The sequence below is a fragment of the Mirounga angustirostris genome, unplaced genomic scaffold (genome assembly GCF_029215605.1).
Source record: "Mirounga angustirostris isolate CCGP_5_RB_7025 unplaced genomic scaffold, mMirAng1.0.hap1 SCAF_14, whole genome shotgun sequence".
NCBI lineage: Eukaryota > Metazoa > Chordata > Mammalia > Carnivora > Phocidae > Mirounga > Mirounga angustirostris.
This window is the reverse complement of record NW_026991722.1, coordinates 27,676,782-27,687,256: the sequence shown is the minus strand read 5'-3', so window position 1 is coordinate 27,687,256 and position 10,475 is coordinate 27,676,782.

Sequence of the window (10,475 nt, the reverse complement as noted above, 5' to 3'; positions counted from 1 at the left end):
GACCATGCTGAGCTCCAAATTTCATCCTGGTGCCCCTAGAAGTATTTCTAAATAGTTTGAGATATTGTCTTTGAGGCACCGCACTAAGCAATACAAGAGGGCTACCACTGGCGCTGTGGATTGGGGGTGAGGGCAGTCTACAGCATCTTGCTAGAATTGGAGGAATTTCAAATTTTAGGAATTAAATGATCCTAAAAAGGCATGAGCAGGGATTCGGCGGTCAAAGGGAACAGGAATGTAATTAGCAGAACCATTCACTTTGATCACCCTTCTATTTCAGATACCGGTGTTTCTCTAACAAAACATCCAAACTATGTTACAAAACAAGAGTCATTTAATATGATTATCTCTCATAATTCTGGGGTTGGCTGGTGGTTCTTGCTTGGGACCTTCTATGAGGTTGCAGTCAGAAGGTGGCTGGAGCAGGGTCTTCTCAAAGGCTCCCACACATATCCAGCACCTGGACTGGGCAGGCTTTAACAGCTGGGGCTCCTCAGGCATCCCTTCCTCTCTCCGTTGTTTCTCCACATGGTCCTTCCAGCATGGCGGCCTCAGGGTATCCAGACTTCTTACATGGTGTTTCAAAATATAGGTTATATTATTATGTAGTATGGTGAGGCCAGTGGATTAAGAGACAATTACCTTTGAAAAGATAGTTTGTTATACTGACAGACCTTAAAAAGAAGGTGCCACATGGGGAAGCACCAGGATTGGTCAGGGGGTAGGAGAGGGGTGGGATGTAGGCCAGAGCCTATATTGTATTTCTGTGGGAAGGAACAGGTGAGGCAGAGGATGCAGCCTCAGGATTGGCTAGTTTGAATAAATTCAGTAGGCTCTGGGGCATAGGAGCTGCCTCTTAGTTGTCCAGTAACTGGCCCTAGGATGATTAGAGCAAGTGGATAGTGGCCCAGAATGTGAGAGCCCATTAAAGGAGGCAGTCGGGGTATGGGCCCCATATTGGTTAGTTTGCACTCCCAGGTGGGTTGTTTGCCATCTCTAGGAATTCGCTAATCCTGATGAGGGCAATCCCTCCAGGGTCAGCAAGTTTCCAGATGTCAAGCATCAAAATATAGAAAATAACAAACATGGTTAATACACATGGTAGTTCAGGGCTCCAAAGGCATGTGTCGAAAGCCATACAGAGCCAGGTAGACATTAATATTGCCTTCTATGAGCTAGCTTCAAAAGTCATACAGTACATTTGTCACTTTCAGTCTGTAAGAAGCAAGTCATTAAGGCCAGCCCATAATCAAAAGAAGGAGAATTGGACTCCAGCTTTTGATGGAAGGGTAGCAAAGAATTTGTGAGCATGTTTTTTTTAAGATTTTATTTATTTATTTGACAGAGAGAGACACAGCGAGAGAGGGAACACAAGCAGGGGGAGTGGGAGAGGGAGAAGCAGGCTTCCCGTGGAGCAGGGAGCCCGATGCGGGGCTCGATCCCAGGAGCCTGGGATCATGACCTGAGCCAAAGGCAGACGCTTAACGACTGAACCACCCAGGTGCCCCTGTGAGCATGTTTTAAAACCAGCACACCTCCCATAATAGAGTCTCTATAACCTATCATTAAGGACTCATGGGCCTGCTCCCCATTCCTTACAACTCAGAAGCCTTAGATTTGAAAGTTAATAAATCCAGTTGCCCCTCTGTTAGCACCACATTTCCCAGCCAAAATTCCAGACATGGTGTTGGAGTCAGAATAACCTTCAGGACTCCCTTAAATGGCAGGGGTTGAGGGGAGGAAGTGTGATCCCAGTGCTGTGAGTTGTAGGACACTGCCACCATGCAGTTCATTGTTTAGTTATTGTACACATGTCAGACTCTCCCAGGAGAGGTCCAATTCCAAGAATAAAGGAAGACGGGCAGTATTATTCTATCTTACAGACAAAGCAGTTGAGACTGCCTAAGAGGTGAAATACCATGTCCAGTGTCGTGTGGTCCATTTGTGGGCAGGCAGCAGTCTCACCTCACTCCTCCACCTATGAGTTCCCTGCACTCCCAGTCTTCCTGCCTGTTCTGGAAGACAACACACAGACAGGAGGGACCAAGAGAGGACCCACTGCAAGTGTTTATAGATGCTTCAGAGGTGTGCAGGTTAGAGACTAAGGGAAACAAAGAGAGGACTTTCAGAGTCTTGAAAACCTGAGATGGCAGAAAGGAAACCGTAGGTGTCTCTGGAGCTGTGGTGATCAGATTCACCAAGGTGAGGAACAGGGAGAGTCTTGGGGGGCAGCCTAGAGGATGGTGGGGAGTTGTGAAGCTGCAGAAGCAAAGCTGAGGCCTCACTTACCCAGTGGAAATGTGTGCTCTGTCTGCCCCAAGAAGCCACCGGTGGCTCTAGGGCAGAGAAGAAAAAAAGCAGGACAAAAGATGTCATCTAGTCATCTACAAGCACTTTCTGATAGATGTGGGCAGAGTGACTGAACCAAAGAGGGAGCTATAGATAAAAAGGGAAATGGTCCAATACAATACGCAAGATACCATCCAGTTCAGAAGACTTTTGCTCTTGTCCCACTGATTCTGGAAGCAACAAGAACCCCCTGGCCACAGAGATGATAAAAGGAAGGATTCACCATGGACATCTGGTCCAGGCAACCCAGTCTCTACCCCTGGCACCAAATAGGACAACCCCTGATCGCAGAACAGACTAACAGAGCCCCTGACTAATTAGGAAGGAAATGATATGGGGCCAGAGATGCCAGGAAAATATGCAAATCCCTTTGCTCCAGGGTTAGAAATTCCACGCTTTCAGTCTTAGTATTGCCAGTCATATCAGAACAGAGGTATAAAGTGCAAAGATGAGAAAGGTTTTTATTTTCCATTATGTGCTACTAGCCATTTGTGATACTGACCAAAGCCACATCAGTACAAAATAAATTCATTTAGCCTTTATTTTATGAGAAATAGAAAATATTCTAGTCACGTGTTTAAAATTTAAAAGAAAATATAAAGTAATCAACAAATATAATAAACATTAAAACACACAGAATTGAGTCCAACTTGCTCATTCTAGAGACGAGGAAACTGAGGTCCAGAGAGGGGATGGTTTTGCCAGGTCACATAGCAAGCCGTTAGCTATGTGCTCTTTCTGCTACCGCCCTTTGCTGTTCCCTATGCCATTCCCACCCTGCCACTGGCACCAACGTGAACTCACTAGACACAGAGTTGGGCAGAAGTGTACACAGTTGGCTCTCATGAGCCATATGGTTCCAGCCCACCACTGAATACAAGACATATATGTAATTTTAAATTTTCTAGTCCCACTAAAATTGTAAAAAGAAACAACCAAAATTAATCTTAATGTTTTAGCTCAGTATATCCAGAATATTATTTTAACATCTAATCCATACAAATGATTTATTTATTTATTTGAGAGAGAGAGAGAGAGAAAGAGCAGGGGTGGGAAGGAGCAGAAGAGGAGGGAGAGAGAGAATCTCAAGCAGATTCTGTGCCATAGTCCAACTCCAGGCTCCATCTCAAGACCCTAAGATCATGACCTGAGCCGAAATCGAGTCAGACGCCTAACTGACTGGGCCACTCAGGCACCCTGTTACAAAAGATTATTAACGAGCTATTTTACATTGCTGGTTTCCTGTTTAGTCTTTGAAATGCCAATGTGTACTTGACACTGCAGCACGTCTCCCCTGGGACGGACTGCATGTGGTTAGTGGCTGCCAATTTGGGACAGCACAAGTCTAGAATCAGAGTCAGAGCCATACAGAGACATCATGACGTGAACATCTGTCATTTTTAGGGTGTTGTCAATGATTTTTTGAATGCTGTTGCCTTTTTACAACTTTAGGCAGAAACAGCCCTTCTCCCATGGGCTGTGTTAATTTCAGAGGCAGGTCTGTTTCCGCTCTGGCCCATATGGCTGCACTGTCAGGATCCTGAGCACTTATTAATTATTACACCTTCCTTCCAGCTTTCATAGGTTAGGATTGAAGGCAGCCAGTGAACACCCAGATGCACTGTTCCCTCTGCTCCACATGCCAATTTAGGATCAGAAATTGCATCCCACCCCTACCCCCTCATCGACTGCTCCTCCCATCACGTGACTGCTAGAGAGTGTGGGTGCACAGATAATGAAGCTGGACTTTTCAGAAGCTAAATGTGAATGGGAAGTGGTCAGAAATGGACCTGTTGATTAGTGGAGGAGGTAGGCTGCTGCACAGAAGCCTCAGGCCTTCATTTTTGAAAGGAGAGTCCACAACTCCCAAGGCAGTGACCCGGGCATCAGAAGTCATGGGTTCCAGCTCAGCTCTGTGTGACTTCCAGAAAATCCCACAATCTCTGGAGTTTGCTTTATCCTTCTATAATCTGACATTGAGAATCTGGCAGTCGGCTTCTGATAAAACAAAATGATATTGATGAAAATGCTCTGGAAAAATGTTAAATGCTGCAATGTTGAGTTCAAAAGCAGCAGAGCTTAGCGAGAGATGCAGACTAGAAACCAGAAAACCTGGGTTCTTTATTTGGATCTGTCAGAAGTAGGCTGTGCACAAGTCATGTTACCTCACTGGGCCTTTTCCTTATCACTAGAATGAAAGGGCCCATCTAAGTAACCAGCATAAACTAGATCATGTCATCCTCTATGAGCAAGCTCCATGGCCTCCTCCCTCCCCCACAGTCAAACTGCTCCCACCCCAGCTCTCTAGCACCATCTCCTCCCCCTCTTCCCCATTCTCTAGGCTTCAGCCACAATGACCTTCTTATGGTCCCCATGACCTCAACTGACACCTCTCCGTGAGGGCCCTGTTTAAGCTGAAACCCCCTCCCCTATTTTGTCTCTCATAGTAATTACCCCTCCTAGCATACTTTTATTTATGTATTTTGATGTTTATCTCCCTTCTCTAGAATATAAGCTCCATAAAGAGAAGGAATTCATGTCTGTTTTCTTAGCTGGATATATTTGCCATGCCTAAAACAGCACATAGCAGGTATTCAACAAATATTGGTTGAATGAATGAATGAATAGACACCGTTCCAGCTCTAACATTCTAAGATTCCAACCTCCTATCAATAAAAATTAATACCTGAAACAAAGAGATTAATAGCCAAGATCCTAGAAACATTGCTATTCACAGGCATACCCAAATTACCTTTTTCCCCTTTCAAGGTACAGCCAGCTTAGTCCTCCTGGAGCTCTGAGCCCAGGGAATGGAATTGAAACAGTCAGGGTGCTCTTCTCCGTCTGGTGAACCCTAGTCTCCCATTCCTGGCATCTGCTCCAATCCTGACACCACTCCCACCCCACTGACATCCCCCAGGCCTCACCTGTCCCTTCTCCCTCCTCATGAGCCATTTTCCGGAGATGCTCTGATAGCCTATCCAACACAGGGATGGCTCCATATCAATGTGAGTCCCTGGACTGCCTCCTCCTGAACAGGGACTGGTTATACCCTATTTCACATTTCACGCAGGTTCAAGGCTTTCCCGGTGACATCTCTCACTGGGAAAAGTAAGGCTTTATTCATTCACTCACTTATTCATTCAACATGTACTTATTGAGTATGCTGGAAATAAGGAGGCAGACAAGATATAGTTCTCTGTCCTATGACACAGACAAGCAATAAACAAATATGCTAATAAATATATAATACACTGTCAAGTGGTAATAAATACTGTTAAAAAGTGAAGTAGGCTAGGGGAGAGAATGTCAGGGAGTGCTGCTCTAGGCATTGAGAATGACCTCAGTGTAAGGGAATGAGTCACATATCTGGGACCAACCAGTGCAAAAGGTCCTGAGGCAAGAGTGTGCCTGGCTTGTCCAAGGAACATCGAGAATGTTAGTGTGGCTAAGGAGTGGAGCATGAAAGGAGAGGAGGTGGGAAGTTAGGTGATAGAGACAGCTAGAAGCTAATTCTCATAAACTGTGGAGGCCTTGGTAGATTGGGATTGTGTTCCCAGTGTGATGGAAAAGGATTGAAAGATCCAGAGCAGAGAAGCAACATGATCTAAATTGTGTTTTCAAACACTCGTTCTGGTTGCTGGGTGGAGAATACTCTGTAGGGATAGAGGGGTAGAGTGGAGGCAGAATGGCAGGCTGTGGCAGTCGTCCAGGTGATGCACAATGGGGGCTCCAGCCAGGCCCTCCCCCACGCCCCAGCGGACTGTACCATTTGAGACCCTGGTCTTCCATTAGAGCTTACAGGTTCTGTCCACCATCCTTCAATCTAGTCATGTGTGTCAGTGGTTTGCAGCCTTTGGCTACTGCCACCTGCAAGCTGAATGGGGCTCCCAGAGGTGGGGGTGGGGGGCAGAAAGGGATCTGGAGGGAGCTAAAATGCCAGCTACAATGTTGCCCCTTTATCTACCACTTTAAGGACCTGTAGTAGAATGTGCATGGGTGGGAGCGACGTTATAGGAAAAAGTCTTTATTCTGTTTTATCTTTTTAATTATGCACTCACAAACTCAGTACCTTAACTGTTACTGATAATGCGTGGTTTGCCATATCTGCCGCGAACCCAGTGTGCCAACCCTGGGAATGAGAAAGAACCTCCTCCCAGGATACCCTTTGGGGCACATGGTTCTCCATCCTCTGATTCTGTCCTCTGTGTATTTCTTGGCTCCTGAACCAGAAGGTGGGCTCCCCGCAGGCAAGAGCCACGCCTTCTTCTCCTTGGTCTAGTGCACCGTTGGCACCAGTTGATAGATGAGCAGAGGGCAGTAGGATCTGAGATACAGAAGCTTCCAGGGCTTTGGCTCCAGCTGGCATGAACACTTGCCCTCGTGAGCCTGTTGAACTAGAAGGGATCTTGGAAGTCGTTTAACCCAGCTCTCTGATTTCCCAGAGGAAGAAAGCAACCCCCGGAGAGGTGAAGTGGCTGGTCCAGGGCCCACACGGCCAGGAAAGGCAGGTGCAATTAGTGAAGATCAGCAACCGTGGAGGCTCCCCACCATCACCAGCTGATGCTAGTACTGTGCTGGTGCTGAAGAAAAAATGCAGAGGGAATAAAACTGCACTGCTTTGCAATCTTTGCAGCCATTCTAGACAGTAGGAGTGAATGGCAAAAGTATCCCCATTTTGTAGGTAGAACAAGCAAGGACCAGATTCTGCTGAGTGGTCCAGACCATATATTGAAATGGGTGGGGGGGAGTAAAAAGCTGGGTTGTTGTTTTTTAATTCATATAAAGGGAAAAGTAGGGATGAATATGATAATGATATATGGATATAATGATATGATCTAAACGTGATAATGATAGCACATAAATATGATAATGATCTGATAGGATAATGAACATGACTGTCATTCAGAGGGATTCACATTCTTCCATGTAGCTCCTGAGAACAGAATGAGGACCAGCAAAGGGGAGGAATGGAGTGTGGATCTGGGCTCAGTAGGAGAGGCAGCTTTCTGATCAGGAGGGCTCTCTGAAAGTAGAGGGAACAGACTGGGGAGATGGTGGACTCTTGATTCCTGGAAGGACCTGGGTCCAGGCTGGAAGTCAGCCAGGCAGGAGCACTATTCATGGGTCCCCAGCTCACAGGGGCAGTTGGAGTGGATGGCCTCTGAGCCTGGCATTCGGCAATTCTGTGCACAGGGAACTTGGCATTGGGTTCCTCCCTTATGAAACCAGAAGGAGTTTCTCCCACCCACTTGGCTGGAGGCGTTCTCCCCAATAAAGTCATCCTAAAGGATGACATCTACAAGTCAGCCATCCCCCAGGATGGAATAAGGAGAAATGGCCTTAAATCATGTGACCTCCACAGGACTTATGAGAGACTTTCTGTATCGTGAGTGTGGAGATGGGGTTCACTTGCTAGAGGATGTTGCAGGAACTCCTCTCTGGGTGATCTCTGAGGAGAAGGTGGATACCCATGGACCTCGGTGCTGTAGAAAAAGCAGTGTGGAGGCAGGGGGATGGAATTCATGACCTCTCCAGGTTCCTGCCAGCCCATTCCAGCTATAATTCTATGATAAAACCATTAGAGGGCCCAGAGGTGGTTTAGCCTCATTTCTACCATTCTGGTGATAGAACACATTTTTTTTAAAACCCTATAAACCCTAAACCATAATTCTTTTACAGCAGAGGGAAAGACAGGACAGTCATGCACGGTTTGCAGCAGGGCAGCAGCGGAGAGAGGTTAAAGGAAGAAGAAGGTCTGTTTAGACTGTGGTTGTCCTTTTCCGTTCAGCGAGGGTTAGGGGGTGTTAAATGTGAAGTTTGATGACCGAACAAAAGCAAAGCGAAAGAGAAAAAAGAATGTGAAAAAAACTTAAACCTGCAGTTTTCTGATACACAGAAGGGAAACCCAAACTCTGCTCATTATGGCCCACATTTATGGCAGATCATAACAGTAAATTACAACTCTGCAGCCTCGGCCAGGACTGTGCTGTTCTTCCCATGTGCTTCCAATTTAGCGCGTTTGAAGTTGCCCTGGATATTTATTTGTAGGGGATTTACTGTGCAGAACGATTAAAGTTTGTTCTTGTTAGGAGTTTGGGGCTAGTTTTGGGGGCGGGGAAGATGGAAAGGGGAGAATTAGCTAGAGAGAGGAAGGGGGCTGCCAGGTACCCCGAATGAATACATGTATATGTTTTAAAGTACACGCAAACACACATACAAGGGCCCTTTGTTTTCAACACGGTGAGGGTCCAACATCTCTGACTGTGATTTTGTTTATAGGAAATCCTTTATAATGCACGTTTAGTGTTTCCATATGGAATTCTCATAGGACATTTCCCCGCACCACCCTCCCCCCCTCCCCTTTTTTTATTTGGATAAGGCAAGAGAAAAGGGACTGTACATTCCAAAGATTCATAGTCATTCCGGATCAAATTCAATGGATTTTGGCAAGAGTTGAAAAACCCAGATGCAGAGCTTCAGCCTCCTGCTGAGCCGCCTCCAGCTGTGAGTGCCTGGTGGAGGCACTTTGTAAAATCATGAAAACCCTATTAAATTCATGAAATATGATATACTGTCGTTTCAGACTAACTTTCCATTGAACTGTCCATGAAGAAAGAATGGTTAGCTTGCCGAAGAAGGGGGAAGTGACAAGGCTGGGGCAGGGCTGGGAGACAGGAGGCCCTATTGAGGGAAGCATGGAGAAGCCCTGGGAATTCTGAAGAGCTGGCAGATTTCTAGGTGTGGGCATGAGCCTCCTTCAGACCCCGGCAGCGCCGGGATTTCTCCGGGTTTGACGCTCCCCAGAAAGGGAGGTGGTCGCCATGGTTCCTCTCCCTGTCGAGGCGCCGAACGTCCCACTGGGACCAGTTTCCCTGCTGGGATCATTGTTTCAGAGCACAGCAGACCCAGCAGTACCCAGAGGATATGTAGACTCTGCCCCTTATTTCAGAGCTGGGGGGGCGGCGAGGGCAGCGAGAAGAGAGACTGACTCGCTCACCCAGGGTCCACCACATTGAAAGAAAACCCAGAGCTCCTGAATCCCAGTTTAGTTCTTTCCAGCAAAGCATGCCACTTCCCTGGATAAATGAGGCAGAGATATTCACTCCGTCTGACCCAGATCAGAGCTGCTGACGACATGGTTTTTTGCATGAACTCATAGGCCTAGACTCCGCACCCCCCGCTATGAAACAGTCTATCCTAAAGAAGTTGGATACTCTAAGTTCATTTCCTATTGGACTATAATTCACATCATAAAACTATCGCATGTTTATTTTCAAACAGATCAGGGTGAGGGCTCCCTGGAGGTTCATTGGTTTTGCTTTCTGGAAACCTCCACAGGACATGGCAATTGCAGGAGCTCACATGTATGTGCTGAGTTCACCTTGCAGGAAGCCAAGTGGGGCCCTCTTCCCCCACATGTCTTGGCACCCCAGTCCGGACCCCTGGAACTGAAAGGCACACAGAATGTCGTGGCCCACCTGTCATCCATGCAGTGGTCCCTGAAATAAGAATGTCACACGGTCCCAACATCTCTTGCCCAGCACCTCTATACCCAGTTACCATGGATAGCATCATGCACGGAAAAGGATCAGAATAAAAGCTGACTGTGACTGAGTGTTACAATGCTAAGGCACTGTTCCAAGAACTTGACATGACTTCAATCATTCCATCCTAACAGCAACCCTATGCTGTAGTGATACTGTTATCCCCATTTTGCAGATGAGAAAACTGAGGCAAACTGCTCAAAGTCTGATAGCCAGCTAAGATCGCATAACTGACCTAAATGGCTGAGCCAGTATATGAATCTCAACAATCGGGCTCTAGAGCCTGAGCTCTCCCACTGCCCACCACCCGCCCCCCACCCCAAAGCACACAGACCTAAATAGCCATGTCAGAGGAGAAGGTCTTAATTCTTCTTCTTCTCACCCCCACTGGAGATATACTTTTTGAAATAAACATTTCACACTTTCTCCTTACCCTTTTGATATGTAAACAGCCCCTGAGCATGGGTGGCATTAAGTCACTAATACTCTAAACTAGGGCTTCTCAAACTGTAAGGCGCATACAAATTCCCTAGCAATCTTGTTGAAATGCAGATTCTTAATTGGTCTGTGAAGGAGCTT